Here is a 24777-nt window from a genome sequence, read left to right as displayed (position 1 = left end):
AGGGTGCTTGGTGCATTATCCCAAGGCAGATGGGTTTTATTTCTGGGGGAAAAGTTGACATGAAACTTGGAAATCAGGAAAGATTCTGAAATAAGGGTGCAGTACACTGGGTGTACATATTTCTTTTCATGATAGCTAAAAGGAGACATTAGTGTTTGGGCCCAATTTTCATTTTCATTATGTTAGTTCACTATGTTACTCTAGCTTCAAAGAATTCTACAATTCATTTTTAAGGCAACTCTAGAAGATAGAACCATTTTAAATAGTAGGTGGCTTAAGATTTGTACACATACCGTCTCTCATGAATGGAATTAGTCACCATCAGTTCTTGAAGATCTAACTTTCTACTTAGTTTTTCCCAGGTCATTGGGTATTTTCATTACTACATTTGATTTCTTTCCAGTTTAACTTTGGGAAATTAGAAGGTCTTTTTAGACCTTCATCAGGGAAATAGCAAGATTAGGTTTTCCATTAGTATTAAGTATTTGCCAAAGCCAATGGGATATCATGTTACTTCTACTATCCCTTAGAGTAAATATTTGGCAATGTTATTACTCCTATTCACCTATAAGAATTGAGTATGTGCGTATGTGTGTGCATTGTTTTACAGCCAGATAAAGAGTCAAAGATATTTGAAGTAGTGTTTTGTGGTCAGACTGTTTGTTTGTTTTTACTTCTTTGGAGCCATGAACATATGGACCCAATATGAGGGATGCCATGTGTATTTTAGAATGTTAGTAACACCTGTGATCTCTGGTCACTGCACACCTGTGGCCTCTATTCCTCCATACCATATTGGCAAGTTCTGGCAACCATAACTGCCTCCAGAGATTATCAAATACATGCTTGGAGACGAAATAATCACCCACCCTATGTTGAGAACCACTGATTTATAAGCAGCAAGAAAAGGATTTCCCCTCTGCCTTTGGAACTAGTTATTCTTCAGTAGGATCCCCAATTACTGCATCAAGGGTGGTGCTGAGCACAAGATGATATACAAATACTTTCATGAAGATTATCTTCACAGCGTTGTCTACAAAGTCCAAAGCTGAAATTTATTTCTAATGTTCTCCTAGCAAGTATTAGAATCACTGTCTGCAGAATAACAGGAATGAGAATAGGGGAGCCAAGGATCAAAAAAGGAGCATTGTGTCAAAGAAAAATGAAACTTTGGTAAGAGAAAGTATTTACTATAAAGAGTCAAAGGATTCAAAATTCCAAGAGGAGGAGCTGAAAATATTGTTTCCCCATTGAGTACATATGGATGCAATGATAATTGATATTACTCAGAGATATTATGGTATACTGAGGTTATTATTCATGTAGTTTTCCTCATTTAAAAGAGATAGTATTGGAGCTGGAGAGATAGCACAGCAGTAGGGCGTTTGCCTTGCAAGTGACCGAACCAGGACCACAGTGGTTCAAATCCTGACATCTCATATGGTCCCCCGTTTCTGCCAGGAGCGATTTCTGAGCACAGAGCCAGGAATAACTCCTGAGCGCCGCAGGGTGTGTGGCCCCAAAACAAAACAAAACAAAAAAAAAAAAACAAAGAAAGAGATAGTGTTCTGAAATTCTTTTTATACAGTAATTTATGCAGTAACCTAAGAGCAAGTAAGTCAGGGCAGCAGATGATTTCGTTTATAAGCAACCCACAGCAGAAATGATCATGAGAACAGCACATTGGAGAGAATGCTAGTGGGGGAGTTCCTAGGACAGACACAGGGCTACCTATCTGGTCATATTTAAGGATATATTGTGGAGACTGAGGCAACAGACAATGTAGATAAATTCAATAGATGAAATGAGTCAAATAAGACTCTTAGATTTTATTACATGAGTTTCTGTGTTGAATTTATGGAAGTAGCCAGTTTGGGAAGATGTCAAAAATTTGAATGAACATTTTAAAATTGCACCTTATTAGATATCCAAGCATAAATGTCAAGTAGCCATTTAGAAATATGAATGTCAATTAGCTGTTTGGCTGAAAAAATTGGAGTGGAATTGCATAGGGTTTCTTTTGCAGACAATAAGAATCCGCACTGTCTGCTTCAATAGGGGAGGGTTATTGCATAGTTCCAAGATTTCCTGAGTGAGATATGAACATATCTGGATATTCTACAAGCAGATGCACTGCAGCCAGGGCAGATGTCCAAGCAGATCCTGGGAAAGTTTTCCTGGAAACATCAGTGTGATGTGACAGACTGGACACTGGACATTTAACTGATTTGTTTCTAGACACAGCACATCCTCAGCTATGAGGAAACATACTCTCATATGCTCTAGTCATGATGGAAGCCTTATCTTGCAACCAGGATAAGTTCTGCCTAGTCCTGGTTACACCACTGCATTTGAGTCTGGGAAATTCAGTTTCATGTCTACACTGTAGGTATAAGGAAAACAGAGTTTGAGATTTACATATTGTAGCATCAAAAGATGAACCAAAGGATTTGGAATGAGTATTGGATCCGTCAACTTGTGATATTTGCCTCAGGTAGCCACTGGTGGATCCATCATATTTACAGTTATGGCATAAGGGGAAGAGTCATTAGAATAAGTCAGTAGGCAATCAACACCTAGATATATAAGAATCAGAAGAATCACACAACAAAAAGAAGAAAAACCAGGTAAATGTGGTATTTCAGGAGCTTAAGGAATAATTTGCTAGTATATTCTATATGTATGACTGTATTATACCTTTGATATACTTAAAAACAGAGAACAAACCTCTGGATGTGAACATACTATGATCATTCAGGACCTTAATTAGAATCACTTCAATGGAGTTATTAAAGTGGGAATAGAAGAGATCTGCAGAGGTGTGTGTTCTGGGAGCTGGATAGGAAAAACAGGACCTATGGAAATTCTCTCCTCATTGAAGATGTTTAAAAATTAAACATAAAATTCTAGAACATAGACACACCTTAAAACAACCTATGTGAGCTGTAAGATAAAAACCCATACTTTTTGCATGTTTTAAAAATATCTTTATTTAAACACTTTGATTACAAACATGATTGTGGTTGGGTTTCAGTAATATAAAGAACACCCCCCTTCATCAGTGCAACAATCCCATCACCAATGTCCCAAATCTCCCTTCTCCCCACCCCACCCCTGCCTGTGCTCCTGACAGGCTTTCTACTTCCCTCATTCCTTCACATTGTTATGATAGTTCTTAATGTAGTTGTTTCTCTAACTGCACTCACCACTCTTTGTGGTGAGCTTCATGTAGTGGGCTGGAACTCCTAACCCTCCTCTCTTTTGTCTCTGAAAATTATTGCAAGAATGTCTTTTTTCTTAAAACCCATAGATGAGTGAGACTATTCTGCATCTATCTCTCTCCCTCTGACTTATTTCACTTAGATAATAGATTCCATGTACATCCATGTATAGGAAAATTTCATGACTTCATCTCTCCTGACAGCTGCATAATATTTCATTGTGTATATGTACCACAGATTCTTTAGCGATTTATCTGTGGAAGGGCATCTTGGTTGTTTCCAGAGCCTGGCTATTGTAACTAGCGCTGCAATGAATATAGGTGTGAGGAAGGGATTTTTGTATTGCATTTTTGTGTCCTAGGGTAAAAAAAAACTATATTTTTTTTATAATTGGAGCCTCCCATTCTGAACATGTGTCATGTGGACCCAACTTAGACTCTATGAGATTGGACAGTGATCGTCCAACCCCAAACCCCAGAAGTGATATAGTTCCCTGCAATAACACCAGGAACGAAACTCCTCCTGGGAAATTTCTAACACCGCTCTGGCACCAACTTGCATCAGTTTTGATATGACATCCTGACAATAAGGAAATGGCAACGACTTGATCTTAGAGCAGGTTGTCCTATCTCATCATCTAATGTTAAGATGAAAGACATGCCGTCCTTTGATCTGTGCAAAAACCAAGACCACTAACTATAGAAGACTGACTTTGACAACCAGGGCTAGGCAGAACTTAACCTGGGACCAATAAGAAAGACCCTAGCCTAGGCTTCAGACTAGGACTTGTACAAAAATCAAGGTCTCTAATTCCAAAAGTCCGATTCTGACAACTGAGCTGAGCAGAATTTCTGGAACCATAATGAAAGACTATATAAAAAGACCTTGGGGTGTGATAACGAGCATGTACAGAGCCAGTAGTTGTTCCCATGGCAGTATGTTTCAAGGGCGGAGAAACCCTGAATCTCTTAGGCCACGGGTATTCCCTTTCTAATTTCCCCAATATTTACCATGCCTATGCCAAAGAGAGAGAAGGAAGCACAAATCCCTGCCACACCAGCACTTCGTTTTTTTCTTTTTCTCTTGTTTTCCTTTTTCCTTTCTTTTTCACTCTGTGGTTATTATTTGGTGATTTTTTTGTTGCTGGGTGCTTTTTTGGTAGTTACTACCTTTTCTTTTTAATTTTTTATTGTTGTTTGTTGTGTCTTTGTTATGTTTTGCTTCTTCTTGTTTTTTTTCTCTCTTCTTCCAACAGAAACACATAACTTGAATCATAGTGTTTTGCCTCATAAATTGAGGGGGAAAATAAAAATGAATGATACCAGGACCAAACAACCGTATGAACATTGGGTGGGAAAAATGATAAGACTTAAACACCAAACCCAAAGTCAACAACAACAGAATCGATACCCTATCTACAACAAGCTATACAAAGAGGGGAACAATTACAACAGTTACAATAGCACTCTGGGGGGGGGCAAAGGAGGGAGATATGGTACACATGCTAGAAAAAGGGGTGGAGGGAGGACAACTTGGTGGTGGGAATAGTCCTGATTCATTGTCATGATGTACCTTAAATATTACTGTGAAAGATTTGTTATTCACTTTGGTCACAATAAAAATTATTTAAAAAGTGCTTTCAATCAAGTTGGTTGGTATCTTCATCTTTACAGAACACTTTTCTTTTAAATGTCTGCTCCCAGGGGTCTGATGCCAAAGGATTTATCTTTATCAGCTTCTTGTTACAAGATTATTGTTCATTCACACCTGGAAAATAAAAAATCATTTCTTGTGCACACTTTCCTTGCAGCAAGCTCATTTGCCCAAGGAAGCACAACAAAAAATACTACCCGCGTGCCAGCCAAAAAAAGAAGGCATTTACTTTTAAGGAGTAGACGATAAAGGCCTTGTCGTTGTATTCTGTATGTACTCATCTGCTGGAACCAAACTACTCTGAAAACAAAATATACCTACTTTTTTTCAATATTCTCAGTCCTCCTTAAAGGCAACATGTCTGAAGAATTAAGCAATTTGATTAACTTTTTATTTTGCATAATGTGCTGTTGCCAATTCAGGTGTTACAGATTCCTCCAGTCAAGTCTCCTACTGAGCAACTCTATCATTTCACCAACTGTTTGAGTTAGTTTCGTTTTGTCTATGGAAATTAGCTTTGCCGTTAGATCACAGAGCATATATTAAAAAATGGCATTGTTTTGACAAGTTTATGACTATTAATTCAGATCTTTAAAGACTGAAAGGTTCAGAAAAATCACTTGTTTTTTTTGCTGTTATTAATAGAAAAACCGGATGACAACTTGCTTTTTCTTCACTATAAGAACTGGGGAGTTATTTTACTGATTCTAGTCCTACAGTCCAGCACCAGCGAGCCATATAAGGCCCCTTTAAAAAGTAAAAGGGTTCCGTCCTTTTAAATAAGACACCACCCCTTTAAATAAGACCTTAATTGTGATTGGCTGTTGAGTCTATAAAACCCTCCCCCAGGGCTGGCAGTTGGAAGAGACAGTTGTAGGAGCAAGAGAAGAGTTTTGTTTCTGGACTAATAAGCCACAAGGACATTTACTCCTGCCTGGTGGAAATGGAACCAACCTTCAGGAACACCCTGATGTGTTTCATTACGTATTCTCTCTCCCTCAATGGTCTTAGGATGGCCTGACAGTCCTCATTAGCATTTTCAAATGCGAGTTGCTTTATTAAATGATACTGGACCTCTGTACTCTTAACTTGTCTTCGTACAGCTTCTGACAGCATGCAATGAGCAAATGGCTCAGATACTCTCTGGAAGACATTGGTAAAGCTACCTTTAAACTCAGAGTCCACATCTATTTTTTCCAGGCAGATAGGGCAATATACCTAATATAATTTAGGATTATGTGGGTATGGTGACTATTTTTTATTTTTGGTATTCTCCTTCTCCTAACAGCATATCAAGGGTGATATTGATTCCGGATAGCCTGCTGCCAGATGTTCCCAAGTTGAATAATTTAGCTTTTGCCTCATCACCTAGCCACATTCGCCATCGCAGGTATTGGGATGGGCTCAGGCAAACTCCACTGTCTGAAAGTCCTGTGGGATCCAAAGGGTGTTTTTGCTCCATCCTGACAAATACTTAGAGCAGTATGGGGATTTTGGTCCCTGTGATGTGCAGGCTTTCTAAAAACTACTCAGATAATTTATTTTTAATCCTTGGTAGGTTTGTATTTCACAGGGTCTATTTCTGTTGGCCTCTCAGGGCTGGATTAATTAGTTCTGATTTTGACTCTGAGCAGTTACTCAGAGGCTCATTGTCTGTAGTATTGTGGATTATCTCAGGTCTGGGAGATGCGATACTGGTGTTACCTGGATATCTTTATCCATGGTAATTATTGTGTCTGGACTTCCCTTATTCATGGATTGCACCCTGGCCTCTACCAGGAACATTCCTCTCCCTTGTTCTTCTGCCAGTTCGGCAGAATTCTTCCCCTGATTCGTTTCTTTGGGTACAAAAGTAGGCATTTTTGGACAGTAGGCCTTTCTGGGTTTTAGAATAGGTCTTGTAAGAGTAACAGTGGTTACTTGGTTTTTTTAACTGGTGGAGTGGTCTTGAGAGGGGCTGAAGAAGTGTTGCTTCTCTGTGAATCAGTTTTCATTTTGTTATATTTATTCAATATAAACTGGAGATAAATATTCCAAATTATCATTACTATTATTATTGAATAGATGATTATTTCCTTCAGAGCTATATCATTGAAAATTCAGGAGACCAAACATTATGTAATACAGATTGGGATGAGGGCCTTAACATAAGATGGAGTGCTCACTTCGGCAGCACATATACTAAAATACAATACAGAGAAGATTAGCACAGCCCCTGTGCAAGGATGACACACAAATTCATGAACATAAGATGGAAACAATGTCTGAATCCACTGAAATATCATAGATAGCCAGTCAAACATACCTACCAAGATTTCAAATTATTCTGTTTATCAATGGTCCTAACAGTCCAGGTGCCACCTGTCAGATTCTAACTGCCAGAGATAGGCCCATATTGCTGGAGTCCACTGGGCCTTGCATGCAAGATTCTGACAAGCATCATAGTCTTGGGGGCCTATGACAAACCCCTAGGCCAGGAGAGAAATAAAGAGTAAAAGAGAGCTGGGTTTGGAACTATTCAACTGTCTCTTCGAACTGCCAACCAATTCTCCTCTTTCTTCCTCCAACTGTCTCTTCCAATCCAACCCTTCAACTCTCTCAACTGCCAACCCTGTGGAGGGTTTTATAGACTCAGCAGCCAATTACAATTAGGATCTTATTTAAAGGGGTGGTGTCTTATTTAAAAGGACGGACCCCTTTTACTGTTTTAAAGGGGCCTTATATGGCTCAATGGTGCTAGACTGTAGGACTAGAACGGATAATTCACTTCTCTTCAAAATCCCTCTGTTGTCTGTATTACCCCAACATACTGGCATTTGCTGATATATTTTCTGATTTTATAGGTCTGACTTTTCCACATCACTAGATATGTTGAACCAGACAGCTTTTAGAGATTGTCATCTTTTATTTTCAATAATGTGCCTGAGATTGACCTTTTCTGTATCTATAATTTACTCCTTTCTACTATTTAACCCTAGTCTTCTTTATGAATGTACCACCACTTCTTCCTTCATTTATCTCCCAATGAATATTTGAGTTGCTTAAATTTTAGATGATTATAAATATAATTGCTAAGTGCTTTGACATTTAGGTTTTCTTGTGTGTAGAAACATAGCTTAATTTATTAAGTTTGGATTGGAGTGCTGAATAAGAAAATAATTGTGGATACAGATAAATAACATATCAATGCTGGTACTGGTAACCACCTCATATTACAACTGGCAATTTATCTTATATTTGCTTAGCTTATTTGTTAGTTCTCACAGAGTTTTTTGTGTGAATTCTTTGGAATGCTCTTCATATAGTCATCCATGTTGCTGTGTGCATCAAGATCATAAATAGTAATGCTATTGTCAACATATTACCTTAAAATTAAATATAAGGGATACTTGGGACATTGGTGATGGGAATGTTGCACTGGTGATGGGTGGTGTTTTTTACATGACTGAAACCCAAACACAATCATGTATGTAATCAAGGTGTTTAAAAAATTAAATATAATTAAATTTTAAGACAGTTTTATTTATTATGACTTAATCAATATCTTTGTGTTGTTTGATTTAGGGCTTCATTCCATGCTGCTCAAGGACCATGTAGCCTCTAATTTAACTCAGGGCCTCATATATGCAAGAAAAGTACTCTACTACTGAGCCACTTGCCCTCAATCTATTATCAATCCTATTATCAGAATAGGCGCTCCCAGTACAATACTGATGAGGAGTATTGATGAGAATAAACATCCATCTGCTTCTTATCTTGAGGAGAAACTATTTATTCTCAAATAGAAATAGATGACATCAATTAAAGGTGCTTTGATAGATGTGTTAAATTAGAAATGGGAAAGTCCTTTATCTCTATAGGAAGTTTCCATGACAAATAGATGAATTTTGGCAAATAATCTTCTTATAATCTTAATAGATGATAATCTACTAATAGCTTTTAAAATCTGTTATACTCTATTAATCATTCTGAGAATCAAAATCTATTAATCAAAACAATTTTCAATAACTGATGTTTGAATACTGAAGCAACCTTGCATTCCTAGGTTAAGTTATACTAGGTCACAATACAACTTTTCCATATCTGTAACTCTTTTTAGTACTTTAAGACCTTCTGAAACTGTATTTGTGAGGATACTGACTGGTCTGTAGTTTTCTCTCCTTTCATTGACTTTTTCTAGTTTTAATATCAGAGTAATGCTGACCTCCAAATTTGAGCATTATTCCTATTGTATATAAGTTAGAAAATTTATTATCATAGAGCTGTTCATAATAGTTCGTTATTTTCTTTTAATCTTTAGTGATGCTTCTATTTTATCTATGATTAACTAATTTGTGAGTTCTCTCCTTACAGTTTAGTTTTAAAATGATCAGCTTTGATTTTTTTTCCCAATGAAACAAGCTTGCCTTCATTGATTTAGCCTCTTCTGTCAATTCCATTAACTGGTGGTGGGAATGGCCCTAATTCACTGTCACTGTATACCTGAAATTCAATGATGAAGAACTTGTAATTCAATGGTTTCAATAACAAATTAAAAATAATTAATACCATAAAATTTCCTCTTAGTATTGGTTTAGCTGCATATCTGTTTCATCCTTCAAGATATTTTCTACTCCCTTTGTGATTTTCTTTTTGATTCCTGACTTATTTAAAAATGTACTATTTCAAGTAATGCAGGTAGAGCATTTGCGTTGAATATGCTAACCCACGTGATCCCCCAAGCCCTGCCAGGAGTGATTGCTGAGCAAGCAAAGAGTAAACCCTGAGCACTACTGAATGTGGCTGAAGAAGCAAAAGAAAGAGCTGTTTTATTTCCAGATATTTTGAAAGATTACTCAGAGAGCTTCTCAATACTGATCTTGAATCAGATTACTCTTTGGTCAGATATACAAGCTGCATAGGTTCCTGTAATAGAGATAAAAACTCAATTCTATTACATTTGTTGAAGCTTATGGTCTGAAATATGGCCTCTTCCTACTCTTTATTTTATCATACGTGTTTTTGCTACAGAAATACTCATGAAAGTTTCCCCAGATTTCACCCTGGGTCTAATATAAAGCATAATTTATTCCTTTCTAAAATATGAAAAATTTTGTGAGTTCTAAAACACATCTACAGACATGAAGTGGAAGAAAATTGAAAAAAGAAAATACATCTATCTTCACAATATAGGAAAAGAAATAGTAAGCTAACATTTTGTATTATTATCCATGTGATCCATAGTATGTTTTTAAATTACCACTGACAAAAAACACACAAATTATAAAATAACTTCATAGAACTGCCATGGCATAGGCTCATCAAACCTGTGTTCCCTCTTGAACACATATCTTGCTTCTCTCTCTATTTTTTGCTTGCCTATTTCCACTCTGTGTTCTCTCTTCAACACATTCTCTCTTTTTCTTTCTCCACACATCTTTCTAAAAGCAAGTTTCAATAAAAACTATCTTGTTTCACATAGAAAGAACTGCAGCCTCAAAAGAATATACTGCTAGACCTGAGAGACCGTTGTTCCCAGATCAAAAAAGCTTAACAATGATGAATTTATGATATAACAGCGTTGAGTTTTCTTTGGCTCTAGCTGCTTTTCTTAGCAAACACTTTCTTTGAAATGCTAAACTAACTGACAAGTAAATTTGGGTGGCACTTTTGGTTTTGGATTTTATTGGAGGTGATCAGAATTGTCGAAGGGAATTTTGCTGCTTTTCTATGAGTTCTAAAAATTCCCCAAAAATTCCCAAGGAGAAAAAGAAGATGAGCTCATACAAATATCAACCTCATTCTAGATCAGAGCTCCCTTGCCTATTGAGATCCTGCAATTTTTTCTAGAAACCAAGAACAGTTTCCTTAAAAGAAATAAGCCATTAGCTTTAGATATTCAATTCAAACTATTCCCCAATTTGCTGTAACTAACCAGAGACAAAGTACATTTAAGTATCCTTATAAATACAAATCTTAGCCCAGATTTAAATAATGCCAATATTTTAATTTATTTGTTTTGTTTGGGGCCTACATCAAGCAATGCTCAGGGCATATTTCTGACTCTGAGCCGAGGCATCATTCTTTCTTTTGAATAATATCTTTATTTAAGCATTTTTATTACAGACATGATTATAGTTGGGTTTTAGTCATATAAAGAACACCCCCCTTCACTAGTGCAACATTTCAATCACCAATGCCTCCATTTCCCTCCCCCCTCCTGTATCTCACCATTTCCCTCCCCCCTCCTGTATCTAGACAGGCATTTTACTTTTCTCACTCATTAACATTGTTACCGTAGTTGTCAGTGTAGTTATTTCTCTAACTGTATTCACCACTCTTTATGGTGAGCTTCATATCATGAGCCAGTCCTTCCAGTCCTCATCTCTATTGTCTCTGGGCATTATTAAAATAATGCCTTTTATTTTTCTTTAAACCCATAGATGTGTGAGACTATTCTGTGTCTATCTCTCTCCCTCTGACTTATTTTACTCAACATACTAGAATCCATGTACATCTATGTATAGGAAAATTTCATGACTTCATCTCTTCTGATGGCTGCATAATATTCCATTGTGTATATGTACCACAGTTTCTTTAGCCATTCATCTCTTGAAGTCCATCTTGGCTGTTTCCAGATTCTGGCCTTTGTAAACAGCTCTGCAATAAATATAGGTGTGAGAAAAGGATTTTTGTACTGTATTTTTGTGTTTCTAGAGTATATCCCTAGAAATGGTATAGCTGGATCATGTGGGAGTTCAATTTCCAGTCTTTTGAGGAATCTCCATATTGTTTTCCATAAGGACTGAACTAGACAGCATTCCCACCAGCAGTGAATTAGAGCTCCTATCTCTCCACATCTCCAGCAGCACATAATGTTCTTGTTCTTTGTGATGTGTGCCAGTCTCTGTGGCATGAGATGGTACCTCATCGTTGTTTTGATTTGCATCTCCCTGATGATTATTGATGTGGAACATTTTTTCATGTGCCTTTTGGCCATTTGTATTTCTTCTTTGGGGAATTGTCTGTTCATTTCTTCTCTCCTTTTGTGATAGGGTTAGATGTTTTATTCATGTTAAGTTCTGTCAGTATCTTGTATATTTTGGATATTAGCCCCTTATCTGATGGGTATTGGGTGAATAATTTCTCCCATTCTGTGGGTGGCTTTTGTATCATAGACACTATTTCCTTTGAGGTGAAGTGCCACACCATGCACAGGCATCTCCATATTAGGGGAACTCAGGAGGCCCACCAGGCCTCCCTGGATTTCCCTGGTGTAGAGAACTGAAATAACCCTACGGGACTCCTCAAAAGGCCCAGTGTGGACGCTTCTTCCCTTGTGTAAATAGTTGAGGAATTCCAGAAGAGATAAATTTATGCCATGGTATCAAAATTACATATTTTACATTATGACATAGTCTGTCATATTTGGCTATTGCTCCCTTGTAAAATCTCAGGCCAAAATACGAGCTCTATCAAATTCTTTGGCTCAAAAAGTCTAGCACCAAAGATTACTAAAAGAACCTTTTTTCTGGATAATATTTAGCAGCAAAATCAAAGACAATATTTTTTTTTCAAATATGTCCTTGCAGTATCAGTTTCTGGTAATCAAGGGCATAGCCAGAATGCAGATCCTGGGCTATTGACTCTTCCCAGAAAATGGGAACTACACTTTAGTGGATTTAGCTCTTTTCTTCACTTGACCTCTAAAATAATAGAGTGTATCCCAGTGAAGATTGTGATCCTAAATTTTTTCTACTTCTTAATAATTTCTTACTTTGCATCTGAATTTAGTTTGCAAAGAGCTGCCTTGAGTTGTGACCTTTTCCTTTGTAACTCAGAATTCTTACAGCTTAATGCATTGTTTACTGTTAAACTCTGCCTTGTAATTGTAAACATTCTTCTCATTACCTATGACTGGCTTTACCCCTTATAAAAACTCTCAGATTAAAAATTAAATTTGTCGCACTCCTGCCAGAAGATGTGTTGTCCCACATACTTGTGTGTGGTTTCATTATTTCATATTTCATATACTGTCTGGCCACTTGTGATCACCCACTCTCCTCTTGTGAAGAATATTTCCCCCACTAGAGTTGCTGAGACGTAAGACACCTGCAGCAATGCAGAAGCTTCTCAGCTTAATATAGTCCCATCTGTTTATCTTTGTTTTCCTTTATTTGGAGAGTGCTATTCCTCCTTGAAGACTAGACATCATTCTTGGTGGTATTTGGGAGACCATATCTGCTACCAGGAATCAAATCTGGGTCAGCTGCATGCCAGGTAGGTGCTTTACACACTGTACTATTGTACTGTTTCTCCAGTTCCAAATAATGCCTATCTTTTAAGTATTACATTTATTTTGATTAAAACACTACAATTTACAAAGTTATTCACAGTTGAATTTTAGACATATAATATTCCAGCATCAATGCCACCAGCAGTGTCAATGTCCCTCCATAACTGTTCCCAGGTTCCTTTTATGCCTATACTTTCCAGTCTGCCATATTGAGGGGCACCTTTTTAAGTTTGGTTGTTAAATTTGGGCTTCATAATTTTAGTGTGTTGAATCCATAGTTTGAATATTTAGCTCTGTTCTTCCTTGTCGCTACCAATGTACCCGAATCCCCTAGAATCCTGGCCTGTTACTTCTCCTTGACTTTCTCCTCCTACACTTTCTTTCTGTCCTTCTACTACCTATACTCTGATGCCAAGTCTTATTTAGGCAGCCTGCCTTAAACCATTGTATTCCCTCATGCAGTTATCCTAAATACCACATTTTAGTGCTATCATTCTATATTTATCCTTCCTCTGAAAATGAGATCCTTGCTTCATTTCACACATCTTCCACATCCATGCTGCAGTAAATTGCATCATTACTTATAGCTGTATACTATTCACACACATGCCAAATCTTCATGAGTCACTTATCTTTCAGACATCTAGGTATATTCAAAACCTAGCTATTGTACTGAGTGCTAAGATGAATAGTGTGTACAAACGTCCTTTGGAATGAATGTTTTTCTGTCCTAGGACAGAGACAGAGAAATGGAATTAATGCATCATGTAGCAGCTCCATTCTGAGTTTACTGAGAATCCTTTCCATTGATTTCTATAAAGGTTGAACCTGACAACATTACCTCCAACAGTGGATGAGAGTTTCTTTTTCACCACATCCCCACCGGAACATACAGTTCCCTATATTTTTGATACTCACCATTCTTACTGGTGTGAGATGGTATCTCATTGTCATCTTGATTTAGATTTCCCTATGACAAATAATGATGAACATTTTTTCATGTGACTGAGGGTATTTGTTGTTGGTCTTCCTTAGAGAAGTGTCTGTTCATGTCTTCTCCCCATTTTATGATTTTTTTTTAAGATTTCTTGGGTTAATCTTTGTGAATAATTTGTATGTCCTGAATAGCAACCTTTATCTGATGTGTTGAGTGCAAATATTTTCTCCTACTCAGCTGTCTTTACATTTTAGCCTGTGTTTCTTTTACTGTACAGAAACTATTTAGTTTGTTTTATTCCTATGTGTTCAGACTACAAACTTCTGTAGCCCTTTGCCCTTGGCAACCTATCGTTGAAGACGCCTTTGAGTCCTCATTTGAGGACTCTCTTTGAGTCTTGGAGCATTCTGCTTTAGTTTTCCTCAATGTACTTTACAGAGGCAGGTCTTTTACCCACTTGGAGTTGAATTTTGTGTGGTGTGTGAGATATGTATCCAGCTTTAATTTCTCTCACATGGTTTTCCAATAGTTTCAACATGATTTGTTGAAGAGGCTGTCTTTATTCCCTTTCATGCCTTCTGTTACTTTGTCAAAAATTAGCTGGCTACATATTTATATATGTATATATATGAGGGTTGTTGTTGAGTACTATATTTTGACACATTGGTCAGAGAATCTGTAATTATCTCAGTACTATGCTATTTGGATCACTAAAGTTTCATAATACAGATTCAATTTAGGTAACAAGGTGCCTTACAGTTTTTTTATTTTAAAATATGGTTCTGGCTATTCAAAGTCTTTTATGCTTCCACACAAACTTTATAATTGACTTTTCTAAGTACTTAAAGAATGTTGTCTGAATATGGATAGGGAATGCTTCGAATCTGTATAGTAGTTTAGGCAAGAAGGTCATTTTGACAATATTGATTTTCCCAATCCATGAGCATGGAAAGCTTTTCCATTTCCTCAGACCTTCTTCAAGGTCTTTTTCATGTGTTTTAAAGTTTTCATGGGTTAGGTTTCTCACCTCTTTGACTAAGTTGATTTCCAAGTACTTACTGCTTCTGAACACTATTTTAAAGGGGATGGATTCTTTGATTTCTTTATCCACTGATGCTTTTTTGTTTGTTTAAAGGAATGCAACTGATTTTTGTGTACTGACTTTGTAGCCATCCACTTTGCTATCTTTATCAAAAAATACAGTTGAATGAAAATGATAAATCTAAGGGGCCTCAACTATGTCTGAAGAAAAGATATGCCTCCAGAACAGCTGTCAGGAGTTACATGAGTAAATTCAATAGGCATAGTGTAGGGCAACTAAATCAATGAGCAGGCAAGAGAACTGGGGAAGTGATAACATGCTTTGCATTCTTTTAACCACAAGAATTCAAGGAACCAAGAGACTTGTTGAAACTTCCTAGGTAGCAGAAAGGTTAATACCAGAACTACTCTTTTCAAGTACATTTTCCACTCCCACTTGGTCAGGAACTCCGAACCTAACTTATTGCAATGGCATTATAAACAGCAAGTAACATACCTTTGAGGAGAACAATTATGGGAACTGAGAGAGCAGTTGAACCTTTAATTTGATTTTGACAGTGTTTCGAGCATGAGTTTGGCTTTTCTTGCATGAAGTGGAAGATTATTAAAATTTACTTTTAAATGGGGTCTGCTTATGTGTTGCTTCTCCCCTCTGAACCCCAGTGGATGCCACAGTAAATAAGAAATGTGATGTGATACTGCATTAAACTCGAACTACAGTCTTGCTCTTCGGTCCCCACTTAAAAGAAAAATTTCAGGAAGCTAAAATCCAGGATTAGAAAGAGATGAACACACCATTTATTCATTCATGCATTCATTCACTCATTCATTAATTCCCTGGCCAGGGGCAGCTATTGATACCTCTATTGCTGAAACTGCTCTCTTGATCCAGGGGTTTAGGAAGAGAGATGACACAATGAAAGGTAACAAGCTATAATACAAAAACAAGATCTGATACCTTGTCCAATTCAAATGTAGAAGAAAGACACATTTTGACTGTCTCAGTCTCGCACATATATGAATGAAACTTTGAAGGGGGTGCAGAATAGAAATTGGTGAAGCGGGAGGGAGGCATAAGTTGCTTTGAAAAAAGAAAAAAGGTCTTGCCAGTGCTGCAGGCATTTACCCAGGGAATTCTTAAGCCCTGTGAGAAACCAAGCATTCTGGTCTAGTGCTGGCTACTCTTGTTTGCATTAAGTGGCACTTTAAGTGAAAGCAAAGGTCAGCTTCTCAAGCCGAGCTGTACACCTGAATGCTCTGGAACATTGTTCTTGCTTTATTTTCCTTCCAAATCCCACTGATCAGGTAAAAGAATAGAACATATGGTCTTTATTTAATTCCTTCGTGCTTACCGCCCAGACAAGAGGAGTTTGAAGAGTGAAGATCTCTTGTCTGTCTCCAATTCTTTCCTTCAATCTTACTTTATTTACTAAGAGCTAATAAAAACTCTGAAGTGCCTAACGCTCAAGTGTTGTTTTTCTTCTGGGCATTGGTATTTGATTTGTTCCTTGGCTTCAAACTGTCCCCCCTACTCTTTTTACTGCTGAATGTGCCATTGTGAGCCTTTTTTTCTAATCCTACCTTCATTTTCCTTTCTTTGATATCTCCCTCCCCACTGCTTTTAAATGTTTGCTTTTTCCCCACTCATATTTAAATAACAACCATTATTTTCAAATGTCATCATACTGGATTTATAAAAATAAAATAATCTAATTTTAAATAAAATTGTTATATGCACGCTTCTGGGAAAGAGAAAAATCACTGATAATCTTTTTGGCCCATTTGCAATAAGACTTTATGTTCTTTTTATATGTTGGACTTTTGCATACTGATGGTCAGAGTGTATACACAATTTTGCTCCAAATGTCTTTTACTGTTGCAAGTCAGCCCTTGATGGGGTTGACAAATGGAGGGATGGAGGATGAGGTCTTCCCCCTCCAGCTCGGAACACGCGTCTGCCACCCTGTTCAGCCAGCGGTTCTGAGGTGAAGCAGCGGGTTAACAGCTTGCAGTCAGGCTTTATTCGGTGGACAAGACTGAAGTCCAAAGCCTCAGCATCAGTTCTAGCCAAAAGCCCTTCGCCTTCCACAGACCCTTGTTTTTATCCCCCAGAATCAGGTACCACCCAATGGTGGGATCAGATACAACCCAATGGTAGAAGCAGAATCAGGTACCACCCTAGGGTGGGGTCAGAATGCCAGGTTACACCCTAGAGTAGGGCACAATCACCGATCAGGGTAGGGTCAGTAACATAATAATCCCATAAAATGTTTACATACACAACATTTTACTGCACCTTAGCCTATCAAGGTGGTCCCATATTTGCTTTGTTATTGCTAGGTTGGATATCTGAGTGCACTGCCTCAATTTACTTAGCCATCTGCAATCAATTTATGTCTGGATTGATAATAATCTGTTTTTAGGCTGTGTTAACACAGACAGGAGCATAGTAAAGCAATCAAACAAACCTGCACAAAATTAACTTGTAAGAGTTAATAATGTGTGAAGCTTCAGATATGAAAATGACAAGTCATGAAAGCTTGGTGACAAATGATTCAACAAAAATGATTCTCTGTCTATTCTCAAGAACACAACCATAGATTGGGGAATGAGCAGATATGAGTAGAGTAGCAGTGCTCATTAAAAAAATTGCTAAGATTATCAAATATCCCCAAATAATTATTTTTTGCTATCACTTTCTAAAAAAATTAACTTTGAAAATGTTCTATCTCCAACACTCACTTCAAATTAATTATATGTATATCAAGACCTTCACTGTTTATAAAATTATTTCCCTATCAATCACATTTTAATAGCCTTTAAAATACCTTTATATGTTTGAATACTTGTACATTCAAATATCATAAATTTTAAAAAATTGAATCACTCTTCTAATTATTTTGTGTTTCAAATTTGTAGACAATACAAAGGAGAACAAGAACTTAATCTGAGTTAATTACCCTTGCTCCTTTGATAATCAGAAAATTATAAAATAAGTACAAATATGCTCTTTGTCCTTTGTAAATTACTCTGCATTATTTCCTTTTAGACACTATGCTTCTTAATCTGATATCAATATCTTTTAAATTTTTTTTGTTAATTCAAATGGCTAAATTATGCAAACCTTAAAGTTTTTAAGATGCTTGATGTAGTCCATTCCTAATCAAACACATTTTTCAATACTAAAATGACTTAATAGTCTTACGAGATAATTACGTTTCTTACTCATTTCATAGTATCAATTTTCCCTTCTAATGCACTTTATGTAAAATATATTACTATGCCCTCTTTGATTTTATAAATGAATGTTTCCCTGAATATTATAATTTTAATCTCTAAAATATTTTGTATCACTTTGTTTTCTCTTCAACAACAGATGGGGTTATTTTATAAGTGCTACCATTTTCATGTGTTAAATAATGGGATTTATATTTTGCACTATTTTTACTGACTATAAATTTATATTGCTTGCTTTTCTTTATTATATGTCTCTCCTTGCTATTACTTTTCTTTTTCAAATTTCTTTATAATATTTTTATTCTTTTATTTATTTTTATTAATAACTTTATTTAAACACCTCGATTACAAATACAATTGTAGTTGGGTTTCAGTCATGTAAAGAACACCCCCCTTCACCAGTGCAACATTCCCATCACCAACATCCCAAATCTCCTTCCTCCCCTTCCCACCCCACCTGCTCTCGAGACAGGTTTTGTACTTCTCTCATTCATTCACATTGTTATGATAGTTCTCCAAGTAGTTATTTCTCTAATTGCACTCATCACTATTTTTGGTGATATTTTGTGCATTTAAATTCCTTTAGAGTCAAAAAGAAGATAATATAGAGGGTAAGACACTTGCCTTCTTTGAGTGTCATCAGCAATTCAATTTGCAGCACTGCCCATGACCACCTGAGCCCCATGAAGAGCGATCTCTGAAAACAGAGCCAGGAGAAATCTCTGACAGTGGTCCCAAATTCCCTAAATTAAAAAATAATTCAGTGTCTCATATATATGTTAAAATACAAATAAATTTCTAATTTTTTTTTTAGCAACTTCACGGTTATTTAGTCAGCCAACTCTTTTAAAGGTCACAACAGGACTTGAGTGTCTTAAACAAAAAGACATTTGTTTAAAGAGAAGTGTCTTATCTTGAAAGGCCCCTTTCTTTATATTGTGATATATAATTTCAACATTTTATAAAAGTAATAATATGAGCACTGCCAGGAATAATCCCTGAATAAAAAAGACAAGAGTAAGCCCTGAGCACTGCCAAGTAGAGCCCACAAATGAAAGGAAAACTCCCTTATTTCTTGTCAGTTAAGTTCATTTACAAATTTTGATTTTATGTTCCACATTATTTCCAATATGTTTTATAGTATAACAATTTCATTCCTTTAATATGAATTAATTAAATTATAAATACTTTAAATTGCGTACTTCATTGTAACATAAAATGAGTAATGATAAGGAAATAATTAAGATACTAACTTCTATTGTTCTTACGTTGTTTCTGTTGAATTTGTTCCAAAGTTCTATTGTCTGCTCATTTATTTCAAGGTTTTTTCCCCATCATCTGCTCATTTATTTTGACTCTTCCATCTTTAGCTGTTGTCTGGTGATGTTAAGCAGCTTATCTTTGAGCTCCTTGATTCTGTCTTTAGCAGCTGTTATTTTGTTGATGAGGTTTCCAGTGAGATTTTCATCTCATCTACCAAGGTTTTAGTTCTCTCATTTCTTTCTTTTTTAAAAAAAATTTATTTTATTGAAACGATTGTGATTTACAAAGTCATTTATTGTTGAATTTCAGATACACAATGAGTCAAGACCTTTCCCACCACCAGTGTCCATCTCCCTCTACCAATGAACCCAGAGTACATCCTACACCTCCACACTTTTTTCCCTGGCCTGCCAGTATAACAGGCCCATTTAAGTTTAGATTGTTGGGGCTGGCAAGACACCATGGAGATAAGGCGTTTCCCTTTCATGCAGAAGGATGGTGGTTTGAATTCGGCGTCCCATATGGATCCCCGTGCCTGCCAGGAGTGATTTCTGAGCATGGAGCCAGGAGTAACCCTGAGCACTGCCAGGTGTGACCCAAAAACCAAAAAAAAAAAGTTTAGACTGTTAAAGTTTAGGTCTCTCGATTTTATTGTCATGGTCTTTGGCTTGGATATTTAGTTCTGTCCTTGTTTTTTTCTCAAACAATGCATCTGAGAGGCTGGAGTGGTGGTGCAAGTGGTAAGGCAGCTGCCTTGCCCGTGCTAGCCTAGGATGAACCACAGTTCGATACCCTGGTGTCCCATATGGTTCCCCAAGATAGGGGTAATTTCTGAGCACATAGTCAGGAGTAACCCCTGAGCATTACTGGGTATGTCCCCCCAAAAAACAAACAAACAACAACAAAAAATACCAATGCATCTAAGATTACTTGGCCCCTGTCCCCCAATCTTTCTTTTTTATTTTCTTCTTAAACTTATAGAAAAATGCAGAAACATGTGGTAAAGTAATCTATGCCTTATGGATCTATATAAAAGGTAGGAGCCCTTATTTAAAAGCTAAAAAATTAAAAAAAAAAAGAAAATAGGGGGGATTTGTGTGTGGCAGGTTTTTTTTAATAATGATTTTATTTTGACCAAAGTGGATTACATATCTTTCACAGTAATATTTTAGGTACATAATGACATTGGATCAGGGGAATTCCCACCACCAAAGTTGTTCTTCCTCTACCCCTGTTCCCAGCATGTATCCATCCATATTCCTCTCCCTTAGCCCCCAGGCTGCTAGTATAAGTAGTCCCCTCTGTGTCTACCTTGTTGTAGATTACGTATTGATTCTGTTGTCGTTGGATTGGTCTTTTGTTGTTGTTGTTGTTTTAGTATTTGAATTTTGCATAGACACAGCAAAAGTTGGGGATAATAGAAAGGAAAAATCTTTAGCTTAAGAAGAGGGAGACCCTACCCAAGAAGCATCTTGCTATAAGACCAATTAGAGGCTCTGGGCATACTAAGTTGTCTAACCCCAAAGTCTTTCTTTGTGATTCCAGTAAAAGTTCTTCTCAATCACAGTTGTAGCAGTCAGATTTCTGTAGTTAGAAATCCTGTTTTTTTTGTTGTTTTTTTTTCCCACAGATTCTATGTTGAAACCAGGGCATCATGAAGGTTCTTCTGGTTTCATCTCACCTTTAGGTGACAATGCAGTGAACCCTGCATTGAAAGCAAGTTGTTGTCATATGAACTCACTCTGGAGCAAGTCGGTTTCAGGGCAGCATTAGGGCCTTCCCCAGGAGAAATCCCAACTTCTGGTACTGGTGCTGAAAACTGTGCCAGTTATATAAATGGTACCCAAGGTTCAGGGTGAATGGCCATTGTCTGATCATGTGAAGCCTAAGCCAAGTCACTATGACAAATGTTCAGTGTGAAAGATCCTCGCGCAATATAAAATTTATGAGTTCCTATCTGTACTGGATAAGAACTTTCCATACCTAAGAATTCCTCATTTGTCTATGCAAAGAGAAAAGCAATGCCACATGATACGACTGATGCATATGGGGGTAAAAATAACAAGCGAAGCAATTTCTATAACCTGGTTCTAACATGAACTCAGAACCCAAGAGAAACTTATCTATTAGAATTTTTTACTAAACATATCAAAAAAAGGAATAGGGAAAGCTACCTGTACATAAGGAAATAGATAACAAGGACAACAGTAACAGTAAGAATTATTCCTATTAAGGAAATGAATCTAAAGAAATATACAAGGAGGGGCCAGAGTGATAGCACATTGGTAGGGCATTTGTTTTGCACATGACCAACCCAGGGCGAAACCATGTTTGACCCCTGACATCCCATATAGCCCTCCAAGTCTGCCAGGAGCGATTTCTGAGCACAGAGCCAGGAGTAACTCATGAGCACTGCCTGGTGTGACCCACCCTCCTAAAATATATATATAAAGGAGATATACACACCCCCTTTAAGTCTTTTGAAATAGCCAGGCAATAAAATCTAGAGCACAGCTTCAGGCTGCAACATGGTCTTGTGGAGTCTGAAAAACAGCTCCCAGAAGTCACATATCAGGAAATGTCCTCAATTTGGGGGTTTCTCAAAAACTGAATCTTGTAATGAGCAACAGTCCACAGGAAAAAGAGGTGGGAGAAAAGGGACTGCCAAGAGCAAATCACCAGCAGCAGCATTGGCAGCTTTTACTCAGGCTGAGAAAAGGTGGGCTTGGAATCTGTCTTTTTGCTTTGGGAGCTGGTTGGTATCTGGTTCTGGTTCCTGAGGAATTAAGAACCCAGGGTAAAATTGGTTAAATAAGGAGAAATAACAAATCAGGGATGAGTGAAGGAATAGAAAAGCATTTTTAAAGTGGTAAGTGGGTGTGTGTGGGAAGAGAGGCTGGGAAATAAGGGGATTTCTGCAAGCTGGCCTTTAATATAAAATAAAGTTTAGAGACTTATGTCCCTGATATTATGAGTGCAGGAGAAAATCATCCAGGTCAAACAACCTGTCTAGGCTAATAGTGCCATAAGCATTGCAACTGCTATCTTTACCTGCTTACTGATTTAATGATGCCATGGGCATTGTAACTGCTATCTTTCCATATCATCCAAATCAATGATGCCATGTACCTTGTTGCTGTTGTCTCTGTATACCATCTTGTTGCTGTAATGGACCAGGGGTCTCAAACTTGTGGCCCTGCCCTAGAGGAATCCTTTTTGTTTTGTTTTGTTTTAGTTGTTTTGGTAACACCCCCAAATGTACAAGGCTTACTACTGACTTTGCGCTCAAGGATCACCCCGACTTTGCCTCCTGCGGCTGGTAGGTAAATTGAGTTTGAGACCTAACTGCATTGCCTACATTCTGTTTCCATCCTAAAGTTTACCCTTAAAAGCCTTGTCCCTACCTTCAAGAAACAAAGTCCATTGCTCTTACAATGCTTCCCTGTGAGTGGTCTGTGGCTCACAGTCTTCCCTCTCTTTTCCGAGTCTGGCCTTGAGGCCATGAACTGGAAGAAACCTTTACCCACCCTTGTATCAGCCTTGTGGGGAGGGGCTGGCACCAGAAACCTACAGGGGGGATAGGGGGTTATTATAATATATTAAGGACAATATATAATATACACCATAGATAGACATTGTGTATATACAGACGGACATTAGACAGACATAGAGGTCTTCAACATATTGCTCATGCACATACATAGACACTGAGGATCAATCCATTGGTTGCAGTTGAAAAGCTGACTCAGGTGGAATGGGTTGGAACGCTTAAGCAATATGAAGCTGGCAAGTCAGATGGAAAGGTTTTCTATTTTTAAGGCAAATCATCATTGGTGAGAGTACACTTTACTGAAGAAAGGCTTCCTGGGTTAGATTGTGTGTAGAACTTAAAAACAACAATCATAATATTCAAGTCTAGAAGACTAAGCCATATGGTAATGACACTGTAAGAGGAGTTTACACAATGAAGTATTGTCTAGTGGGTCTTGAGCATTCAGGTTTCTTTCCTGAAAGCAAACTGAAATCATGAGCATTATGATATAATGGTAAACTACCTTGCATTGAAAATAAATTGCAATAACATAATGAATGAGCACTGCTCAATGAATGAGCACTGTAGCAGGAGTTTATGGCATGCAATTGCATATTCCATTGTTATCTGACAGAATTGGCAGACGATTAGGAATGGTGCTAGACCCCAGAAAGAAGTTGAGGAAAGGCCCATTTTGATTTATTTTATAGTTTGTGGGTCATATCCAGCAGTACTCAGGTCTTACTCTTTCTCTACACTCAGAAATTACTCCTGCTAGGCTCAGGGCATCCTATAGGATGCTGGGAATTGGATCCAGGTCAGCAGCATGCAAGACAAATGTCCTCCCTACTTTGCTATTACTCTGGCTCTCACATTGTTTCTGACACTAATATTTGCTTCTGGCTTTACATTTCTTCATGCACCAGTTCCCATGACATGGAGGTGGAGAGTGAGTTCAAAGGTCTTGGGTACTTAAAGATCCAAATTTAATTCCTGGCATCATATACTTCTCCAGCACCTCCATGTTAGGTGACCACAAGCACCACTCGGCTGAGCAGCACTGCACTGCCAGCCCTAGGGACTTGCTTCTCTGAGGGTGTCTGGGAGAAGCTCTGAGCACTATTTAAAGCTAATCCCCACACACCCCATAAAAAGGCCCTTATTCCACAACACTTTAGAGAGGAGGGCCTCCAGTGACAAATTCATATAGTCTCTGTGGAACTAAAGGTGATTTTAATTTGATTTGTGTGTGTTTTGTTTTGACTTTTGGGGCCACACCCATTTCCTTTTAATGGCTATCCCTGGATCACTTCTGGCTATACCTGGGTGGCTAGCAGTGTTGGAGATCAAATCTGAGCCTCCTGCATGCAACTATGTACTCCAGGCCTTTGAACTCTTTCCGTATGTATGACCTAATCCTGCCTTGGAATAATAATTAACTGGACAGGAAGTCCTTGGCTGCCAATTAACATCATCATCACATTGAGACTACTAACCCATTATCATAACTATTTCCAGTTATGAAGAAATATGCTAGGATGGCCTCTCAATTGTCCTCTGTCTCCTCTCTGGCAGCTTTCAAGACCTTTTATAACTGTCTTCTGTAGTTTCATTTCAG

General features: G+C 37.5%; 1 non-coding gene across 1 annotated transcript; it reads left to right on the top strand.

Annotated features, from left to right (window-relative positions):
* The first annotated feature begins 7031 nt into the window (after nt 1-7031).
* LOC126000378 (U6 spliceosomal RNA) lies at nt 7032-7140 on the top strand. The gene has a single exon (XR_007492717.1). It is a non-coding gene; the product is annotated as a U6 spliceosomal RNA (small nuclear RNA).
* Nucleotides 7141-24777: the final 17637 nt, after the last annotated feature.

The sequence above is a fragment of the Suncus etruscus genome, chromosome X (genome assembly GCF_024139225.1).
Source record: "Suncus etruscus isolate mSunEtr1 chromosome X, mSunEtr1.pri.cur, whole genome shotgun sequence".
Lineage (NCBI taxonomy): Eukaryota > Metazoa > Chordata > Mammalia > Eulipotyphla > Soricidae > Suncus > Suncus etruscus.
Note: the sequence above shows the minus strand (reverse complement) of the source record. Positions and strands in the feature narration are given on the sequence as shown.